Source organism: Lonchura striata, chromosome 37, assembly GCF_046129695.1.
Source record: "Lonchura striata isolate bLonStr1 chromosome 37, bLonStr1.mat, whole genome shotgun sequence".
Taxonomy (NCBI): domain Eukaryota; kingdom Metazoa; phylum Chordata; class Aves; order Passeriformes; family Estrildidae; genus Lonchura; species Lonchura striata.
The window spans coordinates 2,354,740-2,368,080 of record NC_134639.1 but is presented as its reverse complement, the minus strand read 5'-3'; the positions used below and the strand labels follow the sequence as shown (position 1 = coordinate 2,368,080).

Below are 13,341 nucleotides of genomic sequence, written 5' to 3'. Positions count from 1 at the left end.
GTCTGTACTAGTGTGTACTGGTGTATACTGGTCTGTACTGGTCTGTACTGGTCTATACTGCTCTGTACTGGTCTGTATTGTTCTATACTGGTCTGTACTGGTCTGTAGTGATCTCTGCTGGGCTGTACTGGTCTGTACTGGTCTGTACTGGTCTATACGGGTCTATACTGGTCTGTACTGGTCTGTACTGGTCTATACGGGTCTATACTGCTCTGTACTGGGCTGTACTGGGCTGTACTGGTCTATACAGGTCCATACTACTCTGTACTGGCCTGTAATGGTCTATACTGGTCTATACGGTTTATACTGCTCTGTACTGGTCTATACTGGTCTGTACTGGCCTATACTGGTCTGTACTAGTGTGTACTGGTGTATACTGGTCTGTACTGGTCTGTACTGGTCTATACTGGTCTGTACTGCTCTGTACTGGTCTATACTGCTCTGTACTGGTTTATACTGGTGTGTACTGCTCTATATTGGTCTGTACTGGTTTATACTGGTGTGTACTGCTCTGTACTGGTCCGTACTGGTCTATACTGCTCTATACTGCTCTATACTGCTCTATACTGCTCTATACTGATCTGTATTGGTCTGTACTGGTCTATACTGGTCTGTACTGATCTATACTGCTCTGTACTGGTCTGTACTGGTCTGTACTGGTCTGTACTGGTCTGTACTGGTCCATACTGGTCTGTACTGGTCTGTACTGCTCTGTACTGGTCTGTACTGGTCTGTACTGGTCTGTACTGGTCTATACTGCTCTGTACTGGTCTATACTGGTCTGTACTGATCTATACTGCTCTGTACTGGTCTGTACTGGTCTGTACTGGTCTGTACTGGTCTGTACTGGGACAGAGTCGCGGCCCCGCTGCGGCGCAGGGGGCGTGGCCTGATCTGGGGGTGTGGCCTGCCCAATGACGTCACCCGGGCGGGGCCTGCAGGGGCGGGGCCCGCGCAGCAGCGGGGCTGGGCGGGGCCTGCGGGAGGGGCGGGGCCGAGGCTGAGGGCGGGGCCCTGTCGGGAACGGGGGCGCCGGGAGAGTGGGGGTCCGTCAGAACGGGGGGCGCATTTCGGCCGGGGGGTTACGGGCGGGCTCGGGGGACTGGGGGGCTGCAGGGACCGGGGTGCACGGGGCAATGATGGGGGGCGGGCGGGCGGGGCTGCAGGGACTGCGCTGTGCCGGGGCTGCAGCTTCCGCCCCGACCCGAGCGCTGGTGGTGCGGAGTCCTCAGCGAACGCGGGGCGAGCACCCCACATCTGAGCCCAGGAAGGCCTCGGCCCCCCGGGCCATGGGCTGGAGCTGGAGTACGAGATGGTGCCGAGCACCGGGGATTCCTGCCGGGCGCGGCACCTCTCGGCTGATGAGTTCGGTGCGGCCGCGGCAGGGGAAAGGCCGTGCAAGGGGGACTGGTGTGCATCGAGATCGGGGGGTATATTGGGGGTTATGGGGGTCTGAGGAGGCTTATTGGGCTCTGGAGGGGATGAGGGGTTGGTGTACATCAGGGTCTGGGGCTACATGGGGAGTTATGGTGGTCTGGGGGGCTGCAGGGATTGGGGCACTTTGAGATGGCGATGTATATAGGGTCTGGGGGACTGTTTAGGGGTTTGGGGGTTTGTAAGGATTGGGGTGCATCAGTATGGGGGATATATTTGAGGTTATTGAGGTGTGAGGAAGCTGAAGGGGTTGGGGTACATGGGGAATTGTGGTGGGGCTGCAATGCAGGGGTCATCTGTGGATACCCTGGTGGGTATTGGGGGCTTCATGGAGTGAAGCCCTTCTCACCCTGCCCCCCACCTTCCCCAGGTGTCCTGGAGACAGACATCACCCTCGTCCCCATCATCATCCTCACGTTACTCATCAGCGAGCAGCTGGGGGAGATCTGAGCTTCAAGGGGTCTGGGGGAGGCAGTGCTCTGAGAGATCCTGTGCTCCCCCCTCGAGTCCCCCCAGACCTGTCTAGGGTGGCAGCCGCTCCACACCACCTGAAGAGGCTCATGGTGGCTGCCAGCATGGAGCATGAAGGGGGAGCCTGTGGGGCTATGGGCAGGTTTGTGGGGTCCAGCAGCAGCTGCAGGGACTGGAGAGCATCGGGCTCTGGGGAAGTTACATTGGGATTTGGGGGATCTTCAGAGACTGGGAGGTTCAAGGTCCAAGTGGCATATTAAGATTTGATGGGGCTGGAGGTTCTGGGTGGGTTTGGGGGGGCTTTCCCAGCAAAGTATAGGGGGTATGGGGGAGCACAGGGGCACTTTGAAGTCATGGGAGTTAATGAGGGGCTTGGGGGAGTACAGGAGGTGTAGGGGTGCCCAGACCCTCGTGTTGGGGATATGATGAAGGGGGGTGCCCAGCCCTCCCCATACCCCCATGCTGGCTGCTCCCTCCACCCCATCAGCTTCCTCATCTTCCTCCTCGTGCTCATCCTGCTGGGCAAGTGCTTTTCCATCACAGGTACCACGGAGGGTATGGGGAGGTGACTGGGGAGCACGGGGGCAGCTGTGGGTCACTATGGGGCAGTCAGGAGTCCCTATAGAACATTTGCAGGGGGTCTGTGGGGTAGTTTGGGGGTCTCTATGGGGCACCCAGAGGGTTGGTGCTTTCAGAGACCACATCAGACTGGGGAACTCCATCCAGCTCTCCATGAACATCACCCTGTACAGTATCACCCATATCACCCTGCTCGCCTACTAGGCCCAGGTGAGACCCCTAAACCCACCTGTATTTTTGCTGTATATAGAGGGTTTGTGGGTATTTGGGGGGTATTTTGGGATGCAGGGGCAGTTCTTTGCCCACAAGGAGGTACATTTTGGGAGGCAGTTCTTTGACCACCATGAGGTGCTTTATAATTGAGGTTCAGGTGAGATGCATGTGCCCAGCTGTATTTGGGGAATATGGGAGGCATTTGAAGGGATATGGGGTATTTGGATGGTGTTTGCTTTGTGAAGTTTCTCTTTGGGGGGAGAGGCAGTTTTTTGACCCTGGTCAGGTGATGTACCCCTACAAGTCACCTGTGGGGCACAGGCTCATTGTGCTGCAGTTCAGGGCCTTCAGCTGGTTGTGCAGTGCCATTTCCATCACTGTCACCATGGTCCTTGAGCACCGCTACTTCTACCTGCCCTTCCTGGGGGCTTATGCCCTCTGGTGACTCCTGGGGTACCTGGAGGACACCTGAGGTCTCTCACACAAGGGTCTCTCAAGAGGGTCTCATGAGGCTCTCACAGGGGTGTCACAAGGGTCACTCTCATAGAATTCTCAAAGTGGTCTTGCAGTCAGAAAACTCTTTAAGGAAAAATGCCACTCAGTTTCCACTGGGCGAGTCCTCAGGCAGAATTGAAGGGCTGATGTTACTTCAGACCCTCTGGAAGGGACCTCCAGGTCATATTTACAAGAGGCGAGCAACAAGTACCATGATCAGAGCTGGAGGGGCCCTGGCTCCAGCCAGGTGTGGGAAAAGGACAATGGGGTCTGTTGGATTGTGTGGATCCATGGCCTGGCACAGCAGAGCCACAGGAGCACAAGGCCTTAGTTGACATGGGTGGATAATGTACCCTGATGCCATCATGCAGGGGCAGAATCCATCTCTGTTTCTGGGATGACAGGGGGTCCCAACAGGGACTATACTGGGGGCTGAAGTGCTCCTGACTGGGCATGAGTGGCAGAAAAACGCCGTTGTCACTAGATTAGAGGCTCCATGTATCCTTGGCATAGATCACCTCAGGAGAGGTATTTCAAAAGGCCAAAAGGACACCGCTGGGCTTTGGGAGAGCTGCTGTGGAGAAAGAAGAAATTAAGACAGCTGAATCTCTTGTTTGGTCTTTCAGAGGACCCTTCTGCTGTGGGACTGCTGAGGGTTGAAGAACAGCAGGTACTGATGGCCAGCCCAGCAGTGTCCCGTCGGCAACATGGCACCAAGTGGAACTTCAGGAGGCTGTCCATGAGCTGATCCGGGCGCTGGAGAGCTGGGCGTGCTCAGCAAGACTCGCTCACCCCTCAGTAGCCCCACATGGCCCCTGCCTGAGTCCCATGGAGAGTGGACACTGGCAGCGGGCTGTCATGGCCTGAATGAAGTCCCACCATCACTGAGTGCTGCCATGCTGGACGTGTTGGAACTTCAGTGTGAGCTGGAGTCCAAGGCAGCAAAGTGGTGCCACAGCAGAGAAAGCTTTTGAGAAAGGGGATAATTCAGATCCTCCTGAAGGCTGGTTTTGCCATAAAACAGAGTAAAGTCAAGTGACCTGCCCAAGAAAATTCAGTTTTTAGAAGTAAAATAGCAAGATGGACATTGTCAGATTCCAGCGGATGTGGTCAACAGAATAGCAGCCATGTCCCCACTGACCCACAGGAAGGAAACACAGGCTTTCCTGGCACTGTGGTATTTTGGAAAATGCATATTCCAGGTTACAGTCAGATTGTAAACCCTCTCTATCATATGACAGACATCGAAGAAGATTGATTTCAAGTGGGGTCCTTCACAGCAACAAGCTTTTGAACAAATTAAAGAGGAGATTCTTCCTTACAGTAGCCGTTGGAGCAGTCAGGAGAGGACAAGGTATGGAAAAAATGCTCCACACTGCAGCCAGGGAGAATGGTCCACCCTGGAGCCTCCAGCAGAAGGGACCTGGGGAAGTTGGAGGACCACCCTATGGTTCTTGAGTCTGGGATACAAAGGATCTGAGGCCAGCTATACCCATACAGCACTCTGCAGCTTATGAGGAGGTTCCATCTGTTTCAGAAGGGACTGGCACTGAAGCACAGCTCCCACTGGCACCCGACTGCCAGTGCTGGGACGGGATGTTCAAAGGGAATGATATCTTGGAAGTCATTACAAACTGGCCCTGTGGCAAAATTTTCAGATTATCATCAGAAGGGGAAGAGGTGAAGGTGGCACGTGCTAGGGAGGCCCTGACTACCAGGAAATGAAAAGCATCACTCTCTCTTTCCTGATGGTTCCTGCCATATTGTAGGGATGCATCAAAAATGGAAAGCTGCTGTGTGGAGTCCTACTCCATTAACCCCTTTGCCTCCTAAGAGATAAAAAAAAGGGAAAACAATACAAAAAGGTGACTGTCACTAGGCTATACTTGCCACCTTGGTGTGTCAGAAAAAAACTCTCAGAGGAGGTTTTGCTGATTAGACTGGTCCTCAAAGCTTCGAGGGTTGTCGGCCACCCCCAGAGAAATCCCCCAGAAAATTGGGATTTTTCTCTCTGGAACAGTGACTGTGATTTGGAATCCAGAGGAGATCCAATGGAGATGCTTCCAAAAGGCTCAGTGAAGCCTCAAGGTCAGGGCCCAGTTGTGCATCAATTGAAAATGTGGGTGTTAGAGTAGTGGTTGCTGCTGCCTATAATCTATCTCCTGCAGAAAAGCAAGTTGAGATAACCTTCAGGTAATGCAGTCAGACCCTCACTTAGCACCCACCACAGCTGGCTCAGCGACAGAGGCAAGAAAGGCCTTTTTGCTCTTTTTGAAGGGTTTTATTCCAGTGGAGGATATCACATGTGGCTGAAGGGAGCCCAGCAAGGTAAAAGAGGGGGACCACGTGGAAGAGACAGCTTGAGAAGGGGAAGGGGTGGGGGATGGAGCTAAGGGCTGGGCAGAGGGGTTTGGTCTCCAGGGAAAGGGGGGTGGCCACCAGGGCTACCGATCCAGTGAGGGGACAGGGAAAGGAGAAACCATTGGAAGTTGACACAGAGGCCCAAATGCGAGACTGCTTTTCCCCCCAGGAGGACTGGCTCTGTGGTGAGCAGTTACTGCTGTTGCCAGGGCTGAGGACTTGGGAGCGAGGTGGGAGAGTTCATGGGATGCTACATGCTACATGGCAACTTACGGAAGCCACTGAAGGACAAGGTGGCTCCAGGCACGTTACAGAGCTTAAAGCCTAAAGCCGTCTAGCTAGCTTTGGACATGGCTGAATGAGAGAAATGGCCAACTCTGCCTCGGCACTGACTCATGGATGGTGGCAAGTGCTCTGTGGGGTGGTTGGAAGGATGGAAAAAGGACAATTGGCAGCACAAGGGAAACCCATTGGGGCTGCTGGGCTGGGGCAGGACATCACTGCCCAGGGGACAAGCTGGTTGTGAAAGTCCCTCCTGTGGGTGCTCACGTACCCAAGAGTCGGGCACTGAAGAGCATCACAGCAATGGACAGAGGGATGGGGCTGCCAGGATTAAAGTGTCCCAGGTGGGTCTGGACTGGCCACACAAGGCTGAGTTATTTCTGGCTCAGTGGGCCCACGATGCCTAAGGTAGCCAGTGTGTCAGGGGCAGATGAGAGGCTGTCCGGGCGAAGTAAAGACCTTCCTGTCCTGGAACATTTTGTGTGGCAGCAATTCGTGGATGGATCCAAATTTTGAGCTTAGCGCCAAATTTAGGAGGTTGGGCTCAGAAAGTGAATGAAAGCACATTTCCTTGGGAGGAGAAACACTTAGTCTTACTGTTAGTGCTGCAGATGATTGTTGGCCCAGGAAAGGAAAAGGCAAACAAGACCTATCTCTCCAGACACCTATTCTGTTGGAGAAATCCTTGGACATATTCATTAGTAGAGGTGGTTTCCAAATTCCTCATGTGTGCTCCTGAAAGGGAATGACAATATTTTTCCTTGGAAAATAAAGCACTAGTCACAGTGTTTTAGGATGAAAACGTTTTGCTGGCCTTCACCTCTGCCTGGCAGATGATCATCTGCAGCACCGTCAGTCGGACAAGGTGTTTCCCTTCACAAGAATAGGTGCTGTCATTCACGTTGAAGAACCTAGCTGCAGCATTTGGAGCCGAGTTCCAGTATTGAATACATCTAGGGCTCTAGACATTGCTCTCACACCAAACAGACTAGGGCAGGAAACTCTTGCTGGCATTTTCCTCCCCTCTCCAGTTTATAATCTGAGGCTAACTGCTTTCCTTCCCATGCAAAAGCACTGTCATTCCATTTCAGGAGTCAAAACTTTTGTAAACCACCTCCAATATTGAGTATGTCCAAGGATTGCTGCCAAACAAAGGCTCCAGGACAGAAAGGTTTTGCTGACTTGTCTCTCTACTAGGCAGATGATCATCTGTGGCACCAACATTAGGACTGGGAGTTTCATTTTCTAGGAAAGGTACTGTCATTCACTTGGAGGGCCCGGGTTCTGACATTTGGATTCAAGCTCCAGTATTGAATGTCTAAGGATTGCTGCCACACAAAGCATGTGAGAACAGAAAGCTGTTGCTGGCTTTTACCTTCACTTTGCAGTCATGCGAACACCACCAGCAGGACTATGTGTTTGCCTTCCCAAAGAAAGGTACTGTCATTCATGTCCAGGAGCACAGTTACAGCATTTGGAGCCACACGCCAATACTAAATACTTCCAGTGGATGTCTAACACAAGACGATCCAGAGCAGAAAGGTCTTTGTGGCCTTTACCTCCCCTGAGAAGCATATCTGCGCAAGAAACAGTGGGTTATGTCCTTTCCTTCCCATGGAAAATCACTTTATTCCTCTTCAGGAGTCCACCATCTTACTTTGGATACAACTTTCCAACATGACATATATCCAAGGATTGCTCTCACACAATATGTGCCAGGTCAGAAAATTATTACTGAATTCTACCTCCCTGGGCAGCATGTAATCTGCATGTTGAACCCTGGGCCTAGGGGCTTTCCTTCCCCTGTAAAAGTGTTTCAATCATCTTTAAGGAGCTCATCCACTGAAATCTGGATACCACCTCCAGCACTGAAAACATCCAAGGATTGCTCCCACACAAAATGTGGACAGACAGGGTGTTAGCATTCAGGAACACACATAATCACGGGATATGATTATCTGCAGGTGCTTTTATTGAGAGCTCTGGGAATCAGGGGTACAGACCCAAATCTGACTCCAACATGGCTTTTGAGCTGAATGTATTTTATATTCTATCGTTATATAATCTACATATTAATTATTAAACTTATATTGTTCTATTGTATACATTGACATGAGTTTCTCATGATCTTTCTGAGGCCCCTGACCACAGTTTCTCATGATTATTCTCACGATTAAACAGTAATTGTATTTAATTACTAAACAATCATCACATCTAACAGTCATATCATTTATCATGTACTAGCTACACAGGTGCAGTTCTAGCAAGGTACAAAGCCTTCATGTACCTAGGGCATTTTTTTTTTTTTTTCAGGGCCTACAAAGCTTAATTTTCCATTTAACCCTAAATCCCCTTGATTTTAAAACCCCTTTACTATCAAGATCAGTGAAAGCTTTCTGATCTGGCAGCTTTTGTATGAGAGTCATCTCTGGGCACATATAATATGGGAGGTGGTATCCACATTTGAATAATCGCTTCTGGATGAGAATGAGAGTTCTTTTCTGTAGGAAGGAAAGCACGTGGCCCCAGTGTTTGTGATGCTGATGAGAGGCTGCACAGGGGAGCCAGGGAACGCCAGCCAAGACCTCTCTATCGTGGCACCTTTTTGGTGGGATCCATCCTTGGACATAATAATGGAAGTGTTACCTAATTTGGGTAATGGGTAAAATCCCTGGTCATACTCAATTAATTGCACTTACAACTGACAAGCACATGTGGTCTAGAATGCATGTATTAAGTTACCTTACTTCCTAGCTTAAATAAAAGAAGTAATTCTACCCTGTGGGTTGAACGTGTTAATTTAAACTTGTTAAATTTGCTTCCTGCTGGCAGGGATTGCTCCGGCAATAAGGATAAGCTGTCCTTCGATGGTTAGCTTGATCTTCAGTGGGGGTGTGCTGGAATTGTTACCGATACCATTCCTGGTTAGAAACAGTATGTGTCTCCAGGACAGGTTACCCCTTAGTGGCTCAAGTTGTTTAATCACTCAGAATAATGACAAAAGTCCTTTTTCCAACTCAGAATTCCCCTGTTCCATCTCTTTAAATGCGGTTGAGTTGAATGGTGAATATTTCTTTGGTCTTTCATGGTGCTAGGCCTTGATATCCTTCAGGAGGAATCTCAACTTCTATTTTGTGAAGTGCTTGCCCACTGCTGTTGCTGCTTCCAGTGTTTTCAGCGGGGTCTTCTGCAATGGCAATGTCAACAGCAAACACTGGCTAAACACTGGCAAGTTCTATGAGACTGGAGTGTGTTAAAATGGTCACTGGCCACTGTCTCAGACAGGAGAGATAGAAGTGGGACTGAGTGGTAGTTCCTTTCTTCTCTTAACCTGTCACCACCCCCTCAATGCCCAGGCACATGGGTGCTTATATTGTGGCTGTTAGGTTTACAGCATTGGCTACGTCAGCTGTTAGTGGGGACAAACTGGTCAGGACTTCCGAAATTCCACTTCTCCCTGCAGCAGAAATCCAGCACGGGGATACTAGCAGTGCTTGGACCAGGGGTGCAGGTGCCACATGGAGTCAGCACAGTCTCTGGACTCCTTTTAGGCTTTGGGCCAATGTTCAAACATTAACGCTGAGTCCCTGCCATCAGGCAGACAACAGATTTGATTGTTCAGAATATCAGATTTGACTTTTCAAAACACTGCAATATTGTCATTGTGATCCTTGATTGCAAAGCAAGTAGCCAATATCCACATCTCATCCAGGACCTATAAATTAACCTTAGCAGCTTGGCAGATAACATTTGCTCCTTTTAGTAAAATGATTTTGACACTTGGCATCTGGGTCATACACCCAGCTTCTCGGCATCCTGCTTTGTTAGTGCTGAATGCTGTGTTCCTGTATCTGTTAGAAATGTAATTAGTCATTGGCAAGAGCCAGTGTGAATGTGGATGTGTGGGTCATTAGTACGTATGTATTGATGGGGTTTGTATTGATGTGTTGATAGAGATTAGTACATATGTATTGATGGGGTTTTGTATTGATGTATTGATAGGGATTAGTACATATGTATTGATGGGGTTTGTATTGATGTATTGATAGAGATTAGTACATATGTATTGATGGGGTTTGTATTGATGTATTGATAGGGATTAGTACATATGTATTGATGGGGTTCCACTTACTGCATTTCAGTCTCACTTGGCTTGTGCCTGGGATGCTTCTGCCAGTCAGCCACCTGAATGGACTCTGCACAACACGGGGAATTGGGAGCTTGCTTAAGCATCACCTTTACCATTTCTTTCAGTTTTCATATTTTCTCCTTTTCCTTCTGGAAATGTTTATGCAAATGTTCAATTCAGTAACGGGGATAAATCAGGTTACCTCTCAAGTCTAGTTTCTCTCTTCTATACTTTTCCCTATTCAAATTCTCAAATAATTGTCTTTCTTTACACTCTGCCGAAGCAATTAGGGTCCTGAGATGATCTTTCTCAGTCATAAGTTTGTCCACTTGGATTCTCAGTTTTTCTCCAGTCTCCATCTCAAAAGCCAGTGGTGACTTTGATACCTCATTTTTTGTGTGAGTCTTATTTTTGGTGAGCCTCCTTAACTGCAGCCGGCAGCACCCAACTCGCTGAGGATGGCAAAAGTTGTTTCTGAGACTCCAATTAACAACATTAGCCTGTGGGGCCATAGTAATTATAGGTCTCTCAGGAGTTCCAACTCCCACATCAGCATTTTATCCTGCTTGTGGCAAGGGAGTGCTGATATGCGGATGAAAAATTGAAACTTTACAATTTTAATAAAGATTTGTTGGGAAACGGTAGTTTTATTTTTTTTTTTTCTAGGGCTGGACACACACCAGGATTTCCCTTGCTGCAGGGATCTCTCTTTAAAGGGCATGAGCGCCCCTTGGGGATTCTCAATCTTTTCTTTATCTTGCACTAATTTACATATATATATAGAATCTTATAATAGGTTCATGCATATTCATTCTGTTGATTTTGCCTTACAATTTACAGTTGGCCCTTTGTACAGAGAACTCTCTAATTCCTTTGTCTCTTTTTTCAGACTTCTTTTTCTCTTAGTTTTAGAGTTCAAGGGGCCCCTCTTATCTCTTCACCTTGGAGATTACATTCTTTTCTCCTTGGCTGGGACAGTTTTACAAGCACAGCAGAGTTAACAGACTAAACAGCATATTTCACTCATGTTAGCAAGCCACTATGCAGTACACTTCACCTAAAGCCAGATGGATTTTCTACCCTGTTAAATCTTACTCTGTTTCAGTGCGATTTTCCTTTTCCCCTAGCACTATATCCTCCAGAACAGTAGTGGATTTGTTTATTTTATTTATCACTTTATTTATTTTTTTAAATTTAATTTATCACTTTATTTAAGTTATTTTTTATTTATTTATTTAATCACTTTATTTAATTTATTTATTTTATTTATTTATTTTTATCACTTCAAGTTATTTTATTTATTTATTTATTTTATTTATCACTTTATTTAAGTTATTTATTTTATTTATTTATTTATTCATTTAATTTATCACTTCTTGAGAAATCCCATTCTGCATTCCATCGTGCACTGGGACCCCGGTGCTCTCTTTTGAGCACTCCACTTCCTTGCTGCCATTCCAATCTCCTGATTGTTGCTCTCTTTACTGACTGTTCAGTAAAGAAAAAATAATTAAAAAATCCTTCTGATGTCAAATGTACATAGCAAATCACTAAGGGGCACTTACTAATTCAAAAATTTACATTAAGTAAAATAATTTACTTATCATCTTAAGGAAAGGGGGGAACGAGACAGAGTGAACAGTGTAGAAATCCATTTGGATTTAAGTAAAATGTGCCACTTTGAGCTTGCTAAATGTGCTGTTTAGTCTAATAACTGCAGCACTTGCAAAACTACCCTGGCTAAAGAAAAAGAATGCAAATTTCCACACTAAAATATAAGAGGTAAGAAAGACTCCTCAGACCTTAAAACAAACAAAGCAAAGTGACCAAGAGTTCTTTTTGTACTTTCTGACAAAAAACCTGAGTATAACTAGCTATAAGTATAATGTGAAATCAGCAGAGGTGAGGGCTCCTGGGCGCCGGGGTCCCCATGGCAGGGGGCTCAGCTGTCTCTGTATACACAGATGCAGGCGGATAATCACGAAAAGCTGCTCTCACCTGGAATGAGCAAGGACCATGGAATCATAACATTTTAGAGGGACAGAAATCAGACACTTTGCAGACTTTAGAACTTTTAGCTATTGTTTGTGCATTTTGTCGATGGATGCATGACCCTATAAATGTTGTGTCTGATTCCTTGTATGCAGTTGGAGTAGCACAGCGGTATTGAAGATGCATTGCTGCGAGAAGTACAGAATCAATGCCTGATTCCACTTTTTGCACAATTGCAATCAGCTATTAGACAAAGATCTTCTCCATATGCTGTTTTTCACATCAGGAGTCACAAGTGGATGGAAGGATTAGGGGAGGGCAATGCTTGTGCTGATCAGCTGGTATCAGTGACTGTACCCATGGAGAATTCTACAAAAGCATGCAATGCTCATGCCTCATTTCATCAGAATGCAAAAGGGCAACGACGTTGCTTTGATATTACCATGGAGGAAGCCCGAGGAATTGTCAGAGCATGTCCAGACTGTAGTCATCACAATGGACCAGGTCTTGGCCTGGGGGTAAATCCCCGAGGTCCAGGCCCCACTGAGTTGTGGCAAATGGACGTGACTCATGTGAATGAATTTGGGCGTTTACGTTATGTCCATGTGGTCATTGACACCTACAGTCACTTCATTTGGGCCTCCCCACAAGCTGGAGAGAAAGCAATTCATGTTATTCAACATTTAACACTGTGCTTTGCTATCTTAGGGGTACCTAGAGTTATTAAAACAGATAATGGTCCTGCATAAGTAGGGAAGAAAGTTAATTGCTTTTGGCAGCAATGGGGTGTTAAGCATATTACAGGAATACCACACTCTCCCACAGGACAAGCTATAGTAGAAAGGGAAAACCAAACTCTAAAACAGTATCTTGCAAAATTTAAGATAATTACTGATCCTCAGGAAAGATTGGGAAAAGCATTGTTTACTTTAAATCATCTTTGTATATTTGGTGTTCATGATATGCCACCTGCCTAGGTACATGGGATACTTGCAAAACAGAAAGGTGTTGATAAGCCAATGACCATAATGCATAGGCATCCTGCTACAGGGATAGGTCAGGACCAGCACCTGTAAATGATATGGGTAGAGGTCATATGTGTGTGTCTACACCTACAGGGCCCTTGTGGGTTCCCAGGAAGTGGACACGTCCTGTTTCAACACGGCTGCCAACACCTCTGCCGAAGACCGAAGACTCCACAGACGACGACTTCCGCTTGAGCCTATTCTACAGGAAATAAATTATGCTTTAAGGAACAAAATGATACTTTTGACTCTGATACTGTCAATTTTGTTGCAAGCTAATGCTTGGGCTCCTGCACAACCAAGAACAAACATGCGGGTTACTTTAGCTAAGCTGACAAATCGGAGTGCTGTCTGTCTCTA

General features: G+C 47.5%; 1 long non-coding RNA gene across 1 annotated transcript; it reads left to right on the top strand.

The window, feature by feature from the left end:
• The first annotated feature begins 1,002 nt into the window (after window positions 1–1,002).
• On the top strand, window positions 1,003–13,290 carry LOC144248005 (uncharacterized). Its single transcript, XR_013341417.1, has 5 exons — window positions 1,003–1,046; window positions 1,805–2,047; window positions 2,601–2,694; window positions 3,819–5,520; window positions 13,075–13,290. It is a non-coding gene; the product is annotated as an uncharacterized LOC144248005 (long non-coding RNA).
• Window positions 13,291–13,341: the final 51 nt, after the last annotated feature.